General features: G+C 38.4%; 2 long non-coding RNA genes across 13 annotated transcripts in view; one reads left to right on the forward strand and one right to left on the reverse strand.

Moving 5' to 3' along the window:
- The window catches only part of LOC144287842 (uncharacterized), a 435,194-nt gene extending 419,203 nt beyond the window's left edge, over positions 1-15,991 (reverse strand). For 8 of the 12 annotated variants that reach the window (XR_013355616.1, XR_013355613.1, XR_013355619.1 and 5 more), the window contains exons 1-2: positions 15,318-15,991; positions 14,766-14,871 (exon numbers count right to left, since the gene is read on the reverse strand). This is a non-coding gene — a long non-coding RNA (uncharacterized LOC144287842). The remainder of the gene's footprint in view (positions 1-14,765; positions 14,872-15,317) is intronic. The other 4 variants (XR_013355621.1, XR_013355623.1, XR_013355617.1 and 1 more) reach the window with 1 other exon arrangement.
- Positions 15,992-16,057: 66 nt separating this feature from the next.
- Positions 16,058-20,311, forward strand: part of LOC144287843 (uncharacterized) — a 68,038-nt gene continuing 63,784 nt past the window's right edge. Inside the window, exon 1 of the long non-coding RNA XR_013355625.1 lies at positions 16,058-16,137. This is a non-coding gene — a long non-coding RNA (uncharacterized LOC144287843). The remainder of the gene's footprint in view (positions 16,138-20,311) is intronic.

Here is a 20,311-nt window from a genome sequence, read left to right on the forward strand (position 1 = left end):
GGAAAAATCTATGTATAACTGGGGTTCCAGAAAACACCGAGAGGGACAGAGGGCCAGAAAGCATATTTGAACAAATCATAGCTGAGATCTTCCCTAATTTGGGGATGAAACAGGCATTCAGATCCAGGACATAGGAGTTCCCCCCACCAAAATCAATAGAAACTGTTCAATACCTCGAATTTAATAGTGAAACTTGCAAATTCCAAAGATAAAGAGAAAATCCTTAAAGCAGCAAGAGACAAGAGATTCTTAACTTATATGGGGAGAAATATCAGACTAACAGCAGACCTCTCCACAGAAACCTGGCAGGCCAGAAAGGGCTGGCAGGATATATTCAGGGAACTAAATGAGAAGAACCTGCAGCCAAGAATACTTTATCCAGCAAGGCTCTCATTCAGAATAGAAGGAGAGATAAAGAGCTTCTAAGAGGCACAAACTGAAAGAATCTGTGACCACCAAACCAGCTCTCCAAGAAATATTAAGGGGGACCCTGTAAAAGAATGAGGAAGCCCAAAGAAATAATCCACAAAAACAGGGACTGAATAGGTATTACAATGACACTAAATTCATATATTTCAATAGTTACTCTGAACATGAATGAGCCAAATGACCCCATCAAAATATGCAGGGTTTCAGACCGGATAAAAAAGCACGACTCATCTATTTGCTATCTACCAGAGACTCATTTTAGACATAAGGACACCTCTAGCCTGAAAATGAAAGGTTGGAGAAACATGTACCATTCAAATGGTCCTCAGAAGAAAGCTGGGATAGCAAGCAATCCTCATATCAGATAAATTAAAGTTTATCCCAAAAACTGTAGTAAGAGATGAAGAGGGACACTATATTATATGTAAAAGGTCTAGGCAACAAGACGACCTAACAATCATGAATATTTATGCTGCTAATGTGGGAGCTGTCAAGTATATCAATTAATAACCAAAGTAAAGACATACTTAGATAATAATACACTAATAGTAGGAGACTTCAACACGGCACTTTTATAAATGACAGATCTTCTAAGCACAACATCATCAAAGAAACAAAAAGAAACAAGGGCTTTAAATGATACACTGGGCCAGATGGATTTCACAGATATATACAGAACTTTGCATCCAAACGCAACTGAATACACATTCTTCTCAAGTACATGTGGAGGTTTTTCTCCAGAATAGACCACATACTGGGTCACAAATCAGGTCTTAACCAATATCAAAGATTAGGATGGTCCCCTGCAAGTTTTCAGACCATAATGCTTTGAAACTAGAACTCAATCACAAGAAGTTTGGAAGAAACTAAAACATGTGGAGGTTAAAAAGCATCCCGCTAAAAGAGGAATAAGTCAACCAGGAACTTAGAGAAGTATTAAAAAGATTCATGGAAACTAATGAAAATGAAGATACAACCGTTCAAAATCTTTGAGATACAGCAAAAGCAGTCCTGAGAGGGAAATACATCGCAATACAAGCATCCCTCAAAGAATTGGAAAAAACTCAAATACACAAGCAAAACTTCCTAAAGGAACTGGAGAAAGAACAGCAAATAAAACCTACATTAAGAAGAAGAAGAGAGTTAATACAGATTCGAGCAGAACTCAATGAAATAGAGACCAGAAGAACTGTGGAATAAATCAACAAAACCAGGAGTTGGTTCTTTGAAAGAATAAGATAGATAAACCATTAGACAGCCTTATTAAACAGGAAAAAGACAAATTAATAAAATCATGACTGAAAGAGGAGAGATCACAACCGATACCAAGGAAATATAAACTATTTTAAAAACGTATTATGAGCAGCTATACACCAATAAATTAGACAATCTAGAAGAAAAAACACATTTCTGGAAAACCACAAATTAACAAAACTGGAACAGAAAGAAATAGAAAACCTGAACAGGCCAATAACCAAGGAGGAAATTGAAGTAGTCATCAAAAACCTCCCAAGACACAAAAGTCCAGGGCCAGATGGCTTCCCTGGGGAATTCTATCAAACTGTTTAAAGAAGAAACAAAACCTATTCTACTAGGGCTGTTCCGAAGGATAGAAAGGGACAGAATACTTCCAAACTTTTTGTGAGGCAAGTATCACCTTAATTCCAAAACCAGACAAAGACCCCACCAAAAAGGAGAATTATAGACCAATATCCCTGATGAACATGGATGCAAAAATTCTCAACAAGATACTAGCCAATAGGATCCAACAATACATTAAGAAGATTATTCACCATGACCAAGTGGGATTTATCTCCCAGGTTGCAAGGTTGGTTCAACACTCATAAAGCAATCAAGGTGATAGATCATATCAACAAGAGAAAAAACAAGAACCATATGATCCTCTCAATATATGCAGAGAAAGCATTTGACAAAATACAGCATCCATTCCTGATCAAAACTCTTCAGAGTGTAGGGATAGAGGGAACATTCCTCAGCATCTTAAAAGCCATCTGTGAAAAGCCCACAGCAAATATCATTCTCAATGGGGAGACACTGAGAGCCTTTCTCCTAAGATCAGGAACACAACAGGGATGTCCACTCTCACCACTGCTATTCAACATAGTACTAGAGATCCTAGCCTCAGCAATCAGGCAACAAAAAGAAAGAAAAGGCATTCAAATTGGCAAAAAAGAAGTCAAACTCTCCCTCTTTACCAATGACATGATACTGTACCTAGAAAACCCAAAAGACTTCACCCCAAGATTGCTAGAACTCATACAGTAATTTGGCAATGTGGCAGGATACAAAATCAATGCCCAGAAATCAATGGCATTTCCATACATCAACAATGAGACTGAAGAAAGAGAAATTAAGGAGTCAATCCCATTTACAATTGCACCCAAAAGCATAAGATACCTAGGAATAAACCTAACCAGAGAGGTAAAGGATCTATACCCTAAAAAACTCTAGAACACTTCTGAAAGAAAGGAGAAAGACATAAAGAGATGGAAAAGATGGAAAAATATTCCAAACTTATGGAAGAATTAATATTGTGAAAATGTCTATACTACCCAGTGCAATTTGCACGTTCAATGCAACCTCTATCAAAATACTATGGATTTTCTTCAGAGAGTTGGAACAAATCATCTTAAGATTTGTGTGGAATCAGAAAAGAACCCGAATAGCCAGGGGAATATTGGAAAAGAAAAACAGAGCTGGGGGCATCACAATGCCAGATTTCAGGTTGTACTACAAAGCTGTGATCATCAATACAGTGTGTTACTGGCACAAAAACAGACACATAGATCAATGGAACAGAACAGAGAACCCAAAAATGGACCCTCAATTCTATGGTCAACTAATATTCGATAAAGCAGGAAAGACTCTCCACTGGAAAAAGGACAGTCTCTTCAATAAATGGTGCTGAGAAAATTGGACAGCTACATGCAGAAGAATGAAACTAGACCATTCTCTCACACCATACACAAAGATAAAATGGATGAAAGATCTAAATGTGAGACAAGAATCCATCAAAATCCTAGAGGAGAACACAGGCAACACCCTTTTTGAACTTGGCCACAGCAACTTCTTGCAAGATACATCCACGAAGGCAAAAGAAACAAAAGCAAAAATGAAGTATTGGGACTTCATCAAGATAAAAAGCTTCTGCAGAGCAAAAGAAACAGTCAACAAAACTAAAAGACAACCTACAGAATGGGAGAAGATATTTGCAAATGACATATCAGATAAAGGGCTAGTATCCAAGATCTATAAGGAACTTATTAAACTCAACAGCAAAGAAACAAGCTAATTATGAAATGGATAAAAGACATGAAGAGAAATCTCACAGAGGAAGACATAGACATGGCCAACACACACATGAGAAAATGCTTTGCATCACTTGCCATCAGGGAAATACAAATCAACACCACAATGAGATACCACCTCACACCAGTGAGAATGGTGAAAATTAACAAGACAGGAAACAACAAATGTTGGAGAGGATGTGGAGAAAGGGGAACCCTCCTGCACTGTTGGTGGGAATGTGTACTGGTACAGCCACTCCAGAAAACTTTGTGGAGGTTCCTCAAAGAGTTAAAAATAGAGCTACCCTATGACCCAGCAATTAGACTGCTGGGGATTTACCCCAAAGATACAGATGCAGAGAAAAGCCGAAATACTTGCACCCCAATGTTTATAGCAGCAATGTCCACAATAGCCAAACTGTGGAAGGAGCCTCAGTGTCTATCGAAAGATAAATGGATAAAGGAGATGTGGTCTATATATACATTGGAATATTACTCAGCCATAAGAAATGACGAATACCCACCATTTGCTTTGACATGGATGGACCTGGAGGGTGTTATGCTGAGTGAAGTCAATCAGAGAAGGACAATCATTATATGGTCTCACTTGTACAGGGAATATAACAAATAGTGAAAAGGATTATAGGGGAAAGGAGAGAAAATGAGTGGGAAAAATCAGAGAGGTTGACAAAAGGAGAGACTCCCAACTCTGGGAAACAAACAAGGGGTAGTGGAAGAGGAGGTGGGTGGAGGGATGGGGTGACTGGGTGATGGGCACTGAAGGGGGGGCACTTGGGATGATCACTGGGTGTTATACTATATGTCTGCAAATTGAACTCCAATTAAAAAGTATACATATAAAAAAAGATTCAACTGTGGTAAGAGCTCTGGGTTTAAGACCAGGTAAGGATTTTTAAAAGCTAAGCAAGTGATTCTGATGCAACCAAGCCAAAGGGACTTCTGAGATTTAATCCCTACTACCTACCTCCCAAGTGAGAGTTCCCTATCTTCCTTAAAGGATTGATAGTGCTAATTTTTTGGAGAGTACAATTTTGATGTGGATTGGCTTATCTGCAATTTGTTGATATAATTTGTTTCAAGTATTAAAGTATACTAATAAATGTTGTAGTTTGGTCTATGGCCACAAGGAGTGCAAACTCCAATTACTTCAAGATTTAAGAAAACAAAGACCCACATAAACCTCTACCCTACTACACAGGGCTTGGAATGTAAAGCTAATAGCTGGTTCTAGGGATCAGCTACTAGGTGACCTTGTCAGACTACAGAGGCTCTCTAATCACATCTATGCTTCTTGGTAAAGTCCATTCTAATCCTCTCTCTAAACTGGTTTCTCTAAGTTTCTCAGTTGATTGTCCCTCATGTAACTTGCCCATATATACAATTTGATTGGTCAAGCTGATTCTTGTATTAGGTCAGTTTCATTAGATCATATGCACAGCTCCAGTGTAGTCTACTGGTGGCAAGGCCCACAGCCACCTGGATGTCATGCACATGAGTAGGGAAGATTTCCCCAGAAGCCACCACAGGTGACTCTGTGAGGACACCAAGTTCTCGTAAACATAAGACGGTTGTCCAAGGCTTTCAGAATAGCACTGGATATCCAATTATTTGGATCTTGCTTCATCCCTCCTCCCCCCCCCCATCATTCTATTGGGTTTCTTGTTCCAGTGTTTTATTAACAATTGGAAACAAACCCAGGAAAACGGAGGTGAGGCCATTCTAGACGCCTGAGTGGTTAAGGAAATAGGTTTATCATTTTGTCCCTTTTTAAAATTCATCTTAGCAAAATATTTTTCTTAAAAATATTCAAACTGCCAAATCTCAGCAGGGAAGAGGGAACCCAGGGAAGCAGTAGGCCTCTGTACCAGCTTTTGCAGGAATAGCTCAAAGGAGCTACCATTGCCCCTTCATATATAGGCAACCAGCAGCCAGAACCCTCCTTCCTGGCCTCAAGACTTCCTTTTGGGTGCCATAAGCTCCCCATACTCCAATTAGGACTTATGAATATGTCAGAACTTCTCGTTTAGGCTTAAAATCTATAGTCTGGGAGCTCTTTATGAATGTTTACCTGATCACTTTTATTGCATGGCATTAATCACCTGTATATAATTGGAATAAACTTCTCAAAGTACATATAACACTGATAAGTGGTCAGTAAAACACCAAGTCCAGCAATAGTTTACTCTTATGCTAGTTTGTGACATGAAGATAAAACTAATTGACCTTTGAAAAAAATGGAGTCATGGGTGCCAATCCCCACATGAAGTCAGAAATCCACATATGACTTCTAACACTCTCCTCCTTCCCCTTGGAAGGAAGAAAAAAAAAAAAAAAACAAACTTATAGGCTACTGTTGACTAGAAACCTTACTGATATTCTAACAGCTGTTATATGTATTACCGCATTCTTACAATAAGCTAGAGAAAAATAAAATACAGTAAAAATGTGCATGACTTTATTTGCATCTATGAAAAAACCTATACATTTATGTATAAAGCATACATTTTTTTTTACCTAAAATTTTAAAATTTGTGGTTATTTAGTCCTTTTTGTAGTACAGTGGTAAAAATATTCTATCCACTAGTAAGTCCTAATTCTTAAACTTTTGTTCTTTGGGTGGGGGGAGAGATGCAGGTGGAGTGAGGTGAGGAATAGGGAGGCAGAGTGGGAGAGAGAATCTTAAGCAGACTCCGTATCCATTGTGGAGCCCCTTTCAAGCCCCAGTCTCAAAGTACATATTGTAATCTGAGCCAAAGTCAAGAATTGGATGCTTCAGCAATGTTTGCAATTAACATGACTATTAGTAAAACTGGTTTTACTGGAATATTTTCCATGAGATTACGAGACTGTTGTTTCTTTTGGGAGCATGAATGTAACTGAGTAGTCTGGTCTTCTCCTGAAAGGTGGGAATTTTGTTAATTCAGGTTATTCAATTATGTGCAAAACAAAGGCTGTAAACTGACAGTCGGCAAATCAACTCTGCACATCATCTCCCAAATTTCTGCTTATTTCTGAGAAAAACTCATTCTTAAATCATGAACAATCTTTCTCCTGAGATCTGCACTACCATATCTATTGCATGCACAACCCATAAAATTTCTTACAACTTTATTGTAAATTATTGCCTGCTTCATTATTTTGTACATGTGAATCTTCAACTTTTTCATCTAAAGACCTGCCAGTAGCAGTTATAAGATCCTGAAGTTTAGGAGGACATACTGTCATATTGATGTATCATTTAAGTTTTCCCACTTCACATTAAAGTCTAATATGAAAATAGACTAAATGCAGTTTTTATTTTTTTAAATGCAATCTTTTTAACCATTTAGTTTGAAATTTTTCATTAAGAGATTATATACTGTAATGCTATAATTTTGCCAAGTTGTAGAATTGTCTATTTACCAAATGTCTTTGCAGCGCGATAGTTCCAAGATAATCATTAACTCAATTAAAAAATCATTAAAGTGCTTTAAGTTTAATTACTGATTTACAAGAAATACAGGACACTGAAGAACACATGATAAAGGAGTTTGAATAATCATCAAAATCCAGACAATGGGAAATGGAAAGATAAAGGATTTATTCTTTAACCACACACACACACACACACACACAATAAAAGGAGAGAAAAAGATCTATAAGATACTTTTTAAAAAAAAAAGGTTTTATTTATTCATGAGACAGAGAGAGAGGCAGGCAGAGACACAGGCAGAGGGAGAAGCAGGCTCCCCATGGGGAGCCTGATGTGGGACTTGATCCTAGGACCCCAGGATCACGACCTGAACTGAAGGCAGATGCTCAACCACTGAGCCACTCTGGCATCCCCATAAAAGACTTAATAAGCAAGTTTACCAATTTTAATTGATAGACTGCATTTGTACCCTTATTTGAAACAAATTCAAAGTTGTTTAAGATGTGAAAATTCAAAAATTGCATATTTTTTAAACTGCATATTTGAGGATTAATCCAAGTCTATACCTACCTCAAAAATTTTCATCAACATTGATCAAAATTAACATCTTCTTATTTTCCCAAAGGATAAGTTTTAGTATTCAATAAGATCTTACCTAAGAGCTCTGAAATTCCATTACAAAATCAGGTAAGTGATCTAACAGAGGTTTCCTACTACTGTAATATTTGCTAAATGCATCAAACAAGTTACTTCACTAAGTTTGTTTTATCTGCTACTTGGGAAAATTTCTACTCATGTCCAACACCATCTGGTCTGGAAGGTGTTCCAAGCAGTAAACTGCTGCAGGGAGCTACTCATCTTTCCTATGGAGGATATTTTAAAAGACAAGGAAAAAGACAGACATAGTACATAATTTACTAGCTATTTCATGTTTGCAGCCAGCCAGAGTTTCTATACACCTAGATACATATATACATGTATCTAGGTGTATAGAAACAATTATATATATATATAATTCTTTACCATATAGTTAGGTTATATAGCTCCAATAAAAGGTTCAGCTGAATGTTCTAATGTTTTTAAGCCATAACAAAAGCTATATAGAAATCTGAAAAGAACATCAAAATTCAAACTCTACTCTTTAAAATTCAGAATGGGGATCCAAATTCTAATTTACTTGCCTAGGGTCACAGCCAGGACTAGATTCCAAATTTTAATCCTAGAGCATAATTTTCCAACATGGTGTTGCTTATTTTAAGGCTCTAAATGTGATCTATCATCTGATTTTGGCTAGGAAAGAACAGAGGAAAACAAATTCCAGAACAGCTATGTATTAAATACTATTTCTAGTAAAATGGCACCTGGGTAGCTTTAGAAAGTGCTAGGTTTCAAGGGGGGGGGGGAAGCTAACTTTATATATAACCCATTAACTACCTTGTAAAATCACACAGTTCACTGTCATAAAAATCAGAATAATTAATTGCCACAACTCAGTGGTGTTATCTTAACCAGGTCACTACACTTAACCAGGTCACTACACTTCTCTGGGAATCAACTTCATCAAGTTTATAAGATGTACCTTAATCATCTATATGATTCTAGGTCAAACTCTGATTCTGTACTCTATCGTTTTTTTTTTTGTTTTGTTTTGTTTTTGTTTTTAGGTTATTTTTCATTCTAAGAATTTTTAAATAAAATTCTTCTGTAAACTGCAATACTGCAATACTGCAAGACATAACTGGATTTCTACAACAGCCTTCTCATAAAGCTGCAAGTATGACCTTTTTTTTTTTTTTTTGAAATACAATCACACATTTAAAATCTTTCTGTCGTCACCCTAACACCTGTTGAATCAAATCAAAATCCTTTAAGGTCATATGAAATATGGTATCTTAGCTTTCCACCTGCTTGCCTTTACTTTTTGTTCATATGCCACATCATACAAACTGTAATAGCTTACTATCAGTTTACACTGTAAGTAGCCTAAAACAGGTAAAGTTCTTTAGTAGTCTCTGTTAAATATAAGATATAAACAGAGATTATAGGACATAACCTGGAAGTTCACCGTACTTGTGCAATTTAGACTCAAATTTTAGCCTATTTTACTGTTTAAAAAGTAACAAAGCCAATTAGTATTTCCTAAGTACACAAAATCCTCCCAGTATCCATAAGATCCATTATAGACTAACCTGGAAGGTGAATATAGCTTCTTCCCTTTGTCTAATTGTCATGGTATGGCATTCTTGTGAATTATATATCTTTATATATGGGTTTGTCTTTTCCAAAGATTTAACAGAAATACAAGTTCATTAAAAAAAACCCAACCAAACAAACAAACAAAAAAAAAAACTATAGGGATCCCTGGGTGGCTCAGTGGTTTGGCACCTGCCTTTGGCTCAGTGCGTGATCCCGGAGATCCGGGATTGAGTCCCATGTCGGGCTCCCTGCATGAAGCCGGTTTCTTCCTCTGGCTGCGTCTCTGCCTCTCTCTCTGGGTCTCTCATGAATAGATAGATAAAATCTTAAAAAAAAAAAAAATCTATGCTAAATGATGTTCTATGTGTCAAGACAAAGCAGTGAACAAATGTCCCTACCCCATGTGCCCATACTTTGTGGGAGGATATGGACAGTCCATCAATAAATGTATCAGATCAAAGCAAAAAAAAACAAAACAAAACAGCATTAGGAAGATCGTTATTTCAGAAGTCAGCAAAGGCTTCTGATAAGTTGGTATCTCCTTTTAATGCAGAATGCGGAAGGAGAATGTGGAAGCCGTTTATGTAGATATCTGGAGAAAGATCAGAGAAAAGAGAGCAAAGGCTCTGGGTTTAGGTAAGGTGCTCATTAGGAGAGCAAGAAAGGGGGCTAAGCATGGCCTCAGTGGTGTTGGACAAGCAGAAAGGGCAGGTGAGAGATCAGAGGGAGTGTGGAGATGGGTTTTGGGATAAAAGTAGAGCATATCCTACAGGACTCCACAGCAGTGAGTTTTAAGCAAAGCACCCTATTAAGCGTCTTACATAACTTCTCTTCATAGCAATTCTAGGAAGCAGATATCCTCTATTAGAAAACAAAACAAAACAGGTTAAACAGAAGTTTCAAACCTAGTAAGAGGTGGTACTGAAATTTGGCCTTATGGTCTACAGGACTTCAAGTTATTAAACTGCTCTATAGGTGTCATGTATGTGTACATATTTTCAAAAATCAACCTTAAGCTAATATGCAGGACTAAGACTGATGTACATTTTTAAACCTTGCAAACAACTTGGTTTCTGCTGAATAAGAACTTAGACCTACTACAAAGATAGTGTAGGCCCAGAAATGAAGATTTTAACCAGATAAGGGATAAACTTTCAAAGTTTTTCTATCATGCTATTCTCTACTGTAAAACTGATATTTGGCAAAACTAAAAGTTGAACTTAGGTTTTAGTAAATCAATTAAATGGAGTCTAGTTCATCATGAATTTGCTGGGTGCATTTTTGAAGCACACCACCCTTTTGTTATACTTTTTAGTGAGCTTCTAAAAATGCAGTGGTGCTGTATTTTTAGGCTCCCATTTAAGTATACTCCTTTGTTTTTAGGAGACTTTGGGCAAAGAAGTTACTATTGCCCTTAAGATGGTCTTAAAAGGAAAATATGAACCAGCACAATCTTAAGGAATTATAATTAAACTGCTACTTATAACCTTCCTACCGTTCTAGATAAAATAGAATGTATAAAATGAAAGCATAAGTTCCTGAAGGATATTAAAACTCCGTTTAATGCACCAGTCATAAATTTTAAGTGGATCACTTGGAATTCATCTTTTGTGTTGCAAATATAAGGAGTGCAGTGCACCACAACACTGTTCACTTATAGTGCAATTGTTACATAACCAGCAAACTTAATGTCTTTGCTATGAAAGTACTAATATATACAAAATCATTTACTCTTTATATATATTCCCAATACCAAAAAATATGGGTGATTTACCACTTACCCATTACTATTTTAGTTTCAAATAATCAAAATTGTTTATAATTTTCAAAATATTTAACTGGAGATCTTTTACAAACAAGTACAAAACAAAAGCAATTGTTGCCAGTCATCCAGATATTTTCAATCCAGAAATATTCAATATTTCTTATATATTGCCATCTACTGAAACACATCTTAGAAACATTACTCCATAGTCAATTTTATCCCCATGAAATAAATTTTTGCTTATTATTGGCTGGTGAAGAGTGAGGTAGGTGGGAGTACTACTAACATCTAGTAGGAGATAAGATAGGGATGCTATTAAACATCCTATAAACAGCCCACCCAAAACAAAGAAAGTACCCGATAATGCTGAGGTTTAGAAACTTCAGGTTAACTTGGGAATTGTGCTAGTGCAGCAGGCATAGAGCTAATTACTACAAATACAAAGAACATGGATTTAGGAGTTCCAGGGACCTGGCTTCTTTCCTGGGCTCCATTATTTACTAATAATGCAATCTTAGGCAAATTGCTTAACTGTTCTGTTGCAAAACCACTAATTCCACTTCAGTTATTGTGAGGAACATAGGAGGTATTAACTACATGCAAAGTTGCTAGGACAGTGACCAGGAATCAACAGATGTAGAACCAAAAGGTTACTGTCACAGTATAGTAGGGCCAAAGGAGACAGGACAACTTAACATAGTATCTTGGATGGTATCCTGGTACAGAAGGATATTAGGTAAAAGCTGAGAAAATGTAAAGTTATGGGCTTTGGCTAATAGTCATGTAGCAGTATTGGTTAATTTTGATGTACCATACTAATGTACAATGTTAATAAAACTGGTGTGAGGGTCCTGGGTGGCTCAGGTTATGATTCCAGGGTCCTGGGATAGAGTCCAGAGTTGGGCTTCCTGCTCAGTGGGGAGTCGGCTTCTCCCTCTCTCCCTGCCACAACTCCTGCTTATGCTCTGTCAAAATCTTTAAACAAGACCAACAAGGAAGAAGTGGTGTGAGATATATGGAACAGAGTATGTACTAACTTCATGCTTCCTAAATCTCAATCTATTCTGAAATTTAAATATGAAAAGTATGATATTTCCTTCTGATCTACATAGTCTTCACCCTCAAGAAATTTTCCCTTTACCAACTCCTACTACTTAGGTAGGGTCAAACTCTGAACAGTATTTAACCAACTAAAGACTATCAGAAGGAGACAAGATGTGACACATTTCAGAGCTTTTAACTCTATCAAAAGCTAAATCCTTGAACATTTAGGATAGAGCAACTTTACGGAAGAATAGTTCTCAAAAGAGGTTCTAAAACATTACAGAATTGTCAAGATAAATGAAAAGGGCCACACTACTGGAGAGTAACCAAAACCTCATGAAAATATATAAGATGTATTGTGGTTGTTGAAACGGAATGCCATGAGTGGGGTGGGGTGGGGGGCTTCCTGTACTACTATCCTAAGACTGTAACACATTTACTGGATATTGTTTTTGCTAGTTCAAACTTCACTTTTCTTTAACACATTAGAGAGTTCAGGCTGGAAAGAGACTGCCTCTGAAGGCTACAGACAAGTATATATATATATAATAAATCTTTCTCAAAACATTACAAAAATTATGTTAGTAAAGGACTGGTCCCTACTTTAATTCATATTAAGGAGATAAAATGTGTGATGTACTATGAATTGACCTAGCTTCACTTTTCCAGGGAGCTCAAGGAATTGGGTGACAATATAAAGGGATAACGTAAGATTTTTCTTATTGTATTTGTCTACATTAAAAAGCCAGTGTCCAAAGTACTGGTTGAAAGTTGGCATATAGACTTTTTTTTTTTTTTTTTAACATTCATTAAATCAGGTCCCTAATCTTTGTAGCCCCTTTAAAGGCAGTTTACAAAATAGAGAAATAAATACAAAGCCACTTGCCAGAATGCACAGAAAAGTAGTGATAGGGGCTTTGAATTGAATTGTGTCAGTGACAAAATAGGTAGCATCCTAACCCCAGGTGCTTGGTATTTGAAATTAGGGTCTTTGAAGATGTGCAAAGTGAGGTCATTATGATGAGCCCTAATCCAATAGGGCTGGTATCCTTACAACAGACACATAGGGAAGAAAGCCACATGACAACTGAGGCAGAAACTAGAAAGACAAATGTACAATTGAAGGAATACCAAGGATTGCCAACAACCACCAGAAGCTAGGAGGAAACAGCTAAGGCTTCCCTTGAGCCTTCAGAGGTAGTGGAGGCCTGCTGACTCTGACTATGGACTGCTGGCTGCCAGCACTGAGACAGCAAGTCTGTTGTTTTAAGCCACTTAGTTTGTGGCACTTTGGCAACTTCTAGGAACGTAACACAGTAAGAAATCCAGAAACATTGGCTGCCATTACTGTGTCACTAGAACCATAAAGGCAGCCAAATATGGAGAAGGGATTAACAAATGCCAACAGGTAAGGAATCCAACTGTAGTAACCAAAAGAAGAGAGAAAGCACAGTGAGCCCCCACTGTACCTAGTGTCCAGAGGAGACTGATCTTTAACTTGGGTTCAAATCTACATGCCAGCACTGCCACAGCTCGGAGATTCATTAACTTAATTTCAAAATACACATTCCCTTACAGCCTCTAGGAACCTGTTCACAAATATCCGCAGCAGCCTAAAATTGATATTTTGGCTTTTAAAGAAGACAGGTGCCATGATTTTCCATCAGGTAAAATCTAGCAATTTCCTTCACTCAGAAAGTGAACCTGAAGACATCAAGACTGTTTCCAATTATCATATGAAAGGTTTTGAATTCTTAAGTATTGAAGTATTTCCCTTCACTCCCCTAAAACATAAGAGGCAAAATTCTGAATTTTGCCATCATGTGCTTATCTGAATTGTTTAAATGGGAAAAGAGTAAGGTCATTATTAGATTCTTCAGTATAAATAAAAAGTGTCCTCTCTCAAAATTTATTAGCATTTTGAATATTAAAAAGAGCATACATTAGTAACAAATACAAGACTGGGGCCACCAAGATGTGTCCACTTGACCTAAGCCATTTACTCATCGCTCTACCTAGAGGAGGGAATCACAGTATAACTGGTGGGCATTTTGCAAATGAAAGGCTGTTATTAAATGGAGAACCTAATTCCTAGATCACCCCAAGCTGTAGCTCCAGAAAGGGAGAAGAGTTGCAATTTATTTAAAAGAGAGAGCCAGCTGTTGTCTGGATATCTTAAGTCCTCTCAAGTAAGGGATGGGCAGAGCTAGCTAGGGAGAGATAGGGGGCTATATGATTAGGCATGCAAGGGCTAGGTCTTCAGTCTCACAGAAATCCCAGATGTGGAAAAGAGCTGAGGCACACAAAACCAGAGATAAGGGGATATAATGGGACTAACAAGACTACCTCCTTTGTCTTAAATGTCAGAGATAAGATCTCTAACAGCTACAGCTGGATCACTGAAAATTACCAAACTTCAAAAAGAAAGTAAACATAGTGCTATCAGTGATAGAGATGTCAAGAAGATTTAAGTCTCCCAGTCAATTGTCAATTAAAGACAACCAGTGAAAGCCCATTCCGGAACCCCACCCCCACCCCCCACCCCACCCCCGCCCTCTCGAGAGCCTTTTTCTTTCCTTTCTGGTCTCACCTTCGCTTAATGACCTTTCACTTCACTTCACCTTTTTGTGTCTGGGGAGATTCATTCTTCCACTCGTGAGACAAGAATCCTGCAATCCTGTAACACTATGAATCACCTGTTTATAGAGATGCCAGAAGCAAAACTTTTTAGAACGAATCCTCCAATCCACTCACTAGTTTGCATATCTGAAGAAAGGAAGCGCTCAGGTAAAATGCCCTAATGTGTAACTTTTAGAGGGTTAGCAGAGTCTACGAACTTCTCTCCTAATGGCCTGTTAGTATTAAGATGTCAAAAACTTCTATTTGTTGAAATATTGCTTATCCACACTAAGTGCAGCTAATGTTCTATGCCAAGTTCCTACCCCCTGGAACTTAGGTAACAAATTTCTCATCTTCCCCAGGAAGAGGAGTCTGGGAGAGGAGCTTGGCCCCTGAATCCTAGCAGTGTGGAGAACAAGGTGCGCAAGGGCCGTGCTGGGCCCCTGGCTGCATTGGGGAGCCAAGGCTTATTGTTGAGACGGAAGCAAGTTGCTGTACAAATTCCAGATATTCTTACACTTACCACAAGTAACCCTGAAGACTTCAGCGAGAGTCTGGCACCCAGTGTGAGCAGAGCCAAACGCACGAAGCTGGAGCAGCTTTAGCAAAAGCTGGGCCATGAGAGCAATTGAGCACTGGAAAAGGAACCCTGCCACTGTGTGGCTTCCTGATGTCGCGGCAGTCTAGGCCCCCGGTGGGTACAAACCATGTCTACGCTCCGCCACTCACCCCAGACCCCTGTTCCCTGGCCTGCCCGGGCGGGGTCCTTGGAAGAGGTCAGGAGCACCTGCGCTGGGTCGTGGGAAGGTGGGTTTCAGGGTGGCCACCGTCCCCCAACCAGGGTCAGAGCTGTGGTCGTGCAGCCCATGAGCTAAAACACAGCATCTCTCTCCACTTCGCCCCCTCAGGCCGTCAGTTAATAGACCCCGGGGAGGGGCTTCCGCCACGGTCGGGCCCACGGGCTGCACGTGGAGGCCGCACTCGCCTTGGTCACAGATGCACCACGTGCCAGGCACATGAGGCACATGAGGTCTTTGTCTCAGCGCATCCAAGTGAAGCGAGGCCCGCCGAGGCGGAGAGCAGATGCAGGGTGCCTGGGGCGGACAACGTTAGGGCAGGTAGCCAGGTACTTCATGGGGCCTGCACACACCTGGTGTGCATCCCGGTGATGACCATCACCACCCAAGCTCACAGTAAGTGCTTGGCCAGCTCAGACTTCGTGGGTTTAAACGTCATAATCAACTCTGGGACCAGCCAAACTACTTAAGCATAATTAACTGGGACACTGGTTGAACTCCTTGGCCATTCTGTGCCTCGATATCCTCTCTCCTGGTGATGTGGAGGTAATGGTAGTTCCCACTTCATAGAATCTTTTCTGGGAATTATACAAACTAACCAGCATTTAGTCACTGAGTCTGGAACATGAGTGCTTAAATGATGTTGTGGTAATAAATGGTGCTATTTTTTCACACATTCCTCCCCATAAAGAGCACATAAATCCTTATCAGACCCACAAGAGCACTATCTAGAGATCACAGTCCATAGGGCTCTAAACCACCACAGGGCTGGCTGCTAAGGAAATCGGTGTGATGTCCCAAAGGAGATGAGACTGGGGGACAGATGAGAGTAAGGGAAGCATCCTAACTGCAGGGAAAATTGAAGGTGAGATACATTGCAGGAGGAGAACCAGAAGTTGGGGTTCTGTCTATAAGGCTCTGAGAGACCAATATGTTGGTCTAAGACACCAATAATCTACTTGCAAGTGGCTTGCTAGCCCATTTTTTCATGGATGAGAACTTTGCAGTCATTTTTAAACAAATATAGTATAATACCTTTTAAAAAAAGGATGATGCTTATGTGATTTGCTTATAAATTAGAAAGAGGTGTAAGTGGAAGCTCATTATTTATCTTGTTGCAAAAAAGCTTCTATATGTGGTTGTTTCAGAGAATACATATTAAAAAGCTGTGACCCCAGAGACATGGTAGTGGAGGAAACAGAAATAGTTGTTCCTAACACTGAAAAGTTTGTCACTTAGTAGGTCCTTTAAAAAAAAAAAAAGATCATTTCTTCTGGTGGTAGTAAAACGTGACCTCACTTCTGTTCAAGACATTTTCTTCATATTTATGCAGTTGACTACTGCTTACAGAGATAAGATACAACTCAGCGATACATGAGAGCTTGTCTCACAGAGTTGAAAAATGAATCGGACAACATAGACTGAGCAAAGCAGTAGAGGCCTATTAAGAGATACAGAGAAAGTGCTCAGAAATCAGAGGCATCCCTACAGGGTTGCCCATTGAGGGCTTTTATGGTCTCTCTTTTATAGGAAATTGACCAGGGAACTTGGTAAGTTTCTTGTCAATATTAAGGTGGATATTTAGAACAAAGGTGGACTTGTAACTACCATAATAACAAACAAGATATTTTTGTAGAAATCATAAACCCAAACAAGGTGTTCCCTTCTCTCTGATTGGTATCTTTTCCATAATATTTCTCTACATCTGGGATTTCTGTGACTCTAGTAAGGTAGCCCATGGCCTTGAGATTCTTGTGCCTTCTTGGTTTGAGCAGGGACTATTGATAACATCTTAATGATTTATTTCTGTGATTACTTAGTGGTCATTAAAAGGGAGACATTCCCTAACATTTTGGAGCTAGGGAACCAGGTTTATTTTTTCTGTTTTTACTGTCTTAGCTCTGTTTAGTGGGTATGGGTAGGAGCCTGACTTTGGGGCCTTTCCCTTATCTTTTGCTGCCTAGCCCTGTCTCCCCGTAACTCATTCCTACATCATCGGGACCAGTTTCAGTCACCCAACAGACTATTTAATTTTTGTTCCATGCTGCACACTGAATGAATACATGGCGCATCCTCACTATGTGGAAGGAAAAAAAAGCTCCTTTTTTTCTGAAAACAAAGAGTGATATTGGGTTTTTTTGAAAAAACAGATGTCATGTCAGTTCAGGCTGCTCTAACAAAGTGGCACAGAGTGAGTGGCTTATAAACTACTGAAATGTATTTCTCATAGTCCAGGAGGCTGGAAGTCCAACATCACAGCACTGTCCTGGTCAGGCAAGGACTCTTTTCTAGGCTGCAGACTTCCAGTTTAAAGCTCACATGGCAAAACAAACAAACAAACAAACAAAAAAAGTGTGGCAGTTCTGTTGTATCCTGCACTAATCCAATTCATCAGGTCAGAGCTCAAAGCCCCACTTCATAATGCCATAACATCAGATATTAGGATTTCACCATATGAATTGTGAGGGACACAAATATTCAGACCATGAAAGCAAGTAAGCTTAATGGCCATTTTGATAGTTTATATAACATTTCAAAGAATTTTTCACCAGGCTGTCTTCTCCATCTGTACCTCTGTAGTTCTCTATGTCTCCACACTCTAAGTAACTTGGAGGCCTAAGCAAATCCTGTTTCTTACCTTTATCACTAGATAGATTGTTTTTAAAATATTTTATTTATTTATTCATGAGAGACACACAGAGAGAGAGAGGCAGAGACACAGGCAGAGGGAAAAGCAGGCTCCATGCAGGGAGCCTGACCTGGAACTTGATCCCTGGTCTCCAGGATCACATCCTGGGCTGAACCACTGAGCCACTTGGGCTGCCCAAGCCCATAGTTTGTATTAAGGATTCACACTTAGTCTTGTATAGATCTATGAATCTTGGCAAATGGATAATATCGTATATCCAACATTACAGTATTATACAGAAAAATTTCACTGTCCTAAAAGTTCCTTATGTTCCATGTATTCATTCCATCCAAGCCCTGGTAACCACTGATTTTTAAAAAATATTCTTTATTATTTTGACTTTCCTGTAAGTTAGAATCATAGTATGAGCCTTTAAGATGGACTTCTTTTGCTTAATAGTATGTATTTAAAGTTCCTCCATGTCTTTTCATAGCTTGATAGCTCGTTTCTTTTTAGCACTGAATAATATTCCATTGCATAGATGTACCATAGTTTCCTTAACTATTCACCTTCTAAAGGACAGCTTGGTTAGTTCTAAGTTTTGGTAACTATGAATATATGAGTAGATTTTATATGGCCATAAGCTTTCAACTCCTGTGAGTAAAAACACAATTGCTGGGCCATGTAGTAAGATTATGTTTAGCTTTGTAAGAAACTAAAGAAGTCCAAAATGACTACTCCATTGTGCCTCTCTACCAGCAGTGAATGAAAATTCCTATGGCTCCACATTGTCACCAGTGTTTTGTGTTGTCAGTGTTTTGTATTCTAGCCATTCTAATAGACGTATAATGGTATTGAGTTGTTTTAAGCTGTCATCTCTTAATGACATAAATGTTGAATGTCTTCTCATTTGCTTTTTTTTTTTTTCTATCCATGTGTCTTCTTTGACAGGATGTTTGATCTTTTGTCCTTCTTACTGAGTTTTTAGAGTTTTCTGTATACTTTGGATACAAGTCCTTTTATCAGTTTTTCAAATTTTTTTTCTCAGTGTATGGCTTGTCTTTTCATTTTCTTAACAGTGTCCTTCACAGAGCAGAAGCTTTTCATTTTAACAAAGTCCAACTTTTTTTTCCCATGGAGAGTGCATTTGATATTGTATGTAAACTCAAAAGCATCTAGGCTTTCTCCAGTGCTATCTCCTGGAAGTTTTTAAAGTTTGCATTTTAAATATATGTCTATAATACAATTTGATTTTTTAAGAAGGGTGTGTTATCCATGTCTACATTCTTTGTTCTCCTTGTAGATGTAGAGTCTTTATAGCACCACTGAAAAACCATATTTTCTCCATTTAATTGCTTTTGCTTCTTGATCAAGGACCAGTTGATAATATTTGTGTAGGTCTAATTATGAGCTCCCTATTCTATTTCATTGGTCTATTTGTTCTTTTGCCAATACCACACTATCTCGATAAATGTAGTTTTATGGTAAGTCTTGAATTCCTGTGAAGTGGCCAGGGACCAAATAAAGCAGTGCTTTGTTAACCATAATGAAGAGTTGGAATTTTACTTTAAACATGAAGGAAAGCCATTTAAGAGAGTTAAGTGGAAATTGCCATGATCTAATTTATTTGTTAATATGCTTATTTATCATTTAAAAAAATACTCTGGATAACGTTTGGAGATTGGATAGTGGAGCCAAGAATTTAGAGTCAGACTGGTTAGGAGGCTTTGAAGCAAGTGAGAACTCCTAGAAGAGTCAGATGTCAGATTAGCTAGACATAAATATCTCCTTTCAAATTTCCTCCTGATTCAATAAGCATGGAGTCTGAACTGAAAATAGGAGCTGTGCAGAAAAGATCTGTTCATAAATTCAAGAATCCAAAGGTAAAATCTGACAGGTTCTGATAGTGTAATATTAAGAGGGAGATGTCAGGCTTAGATCATCTCTAATAGCCTGTAGTTTAACCATGTGCTCTCTTCTTTGGTGCATTTACAAGATGCTTGAGCTTAAAGAAATGATCTGAAGTTAGTTGAGGAAGATGAGCATAATTAAATGGCCCTTTTATTCTGGTTTATCCTAAAAGATATTACT

This window comes from Canis aureus, chromosome 17, assembly GCF_053574225.1.
Source record: "Canis aureus isolate CA01 chromosome 17, VMU_Caureus_v.1.0, whole genome shotgun sequence".
Lineage (NCBI taxonomy): Eukaryota > Metazoa > Chordata > Mammalia > Carnivora > Canidae > Canis > Canis aureus.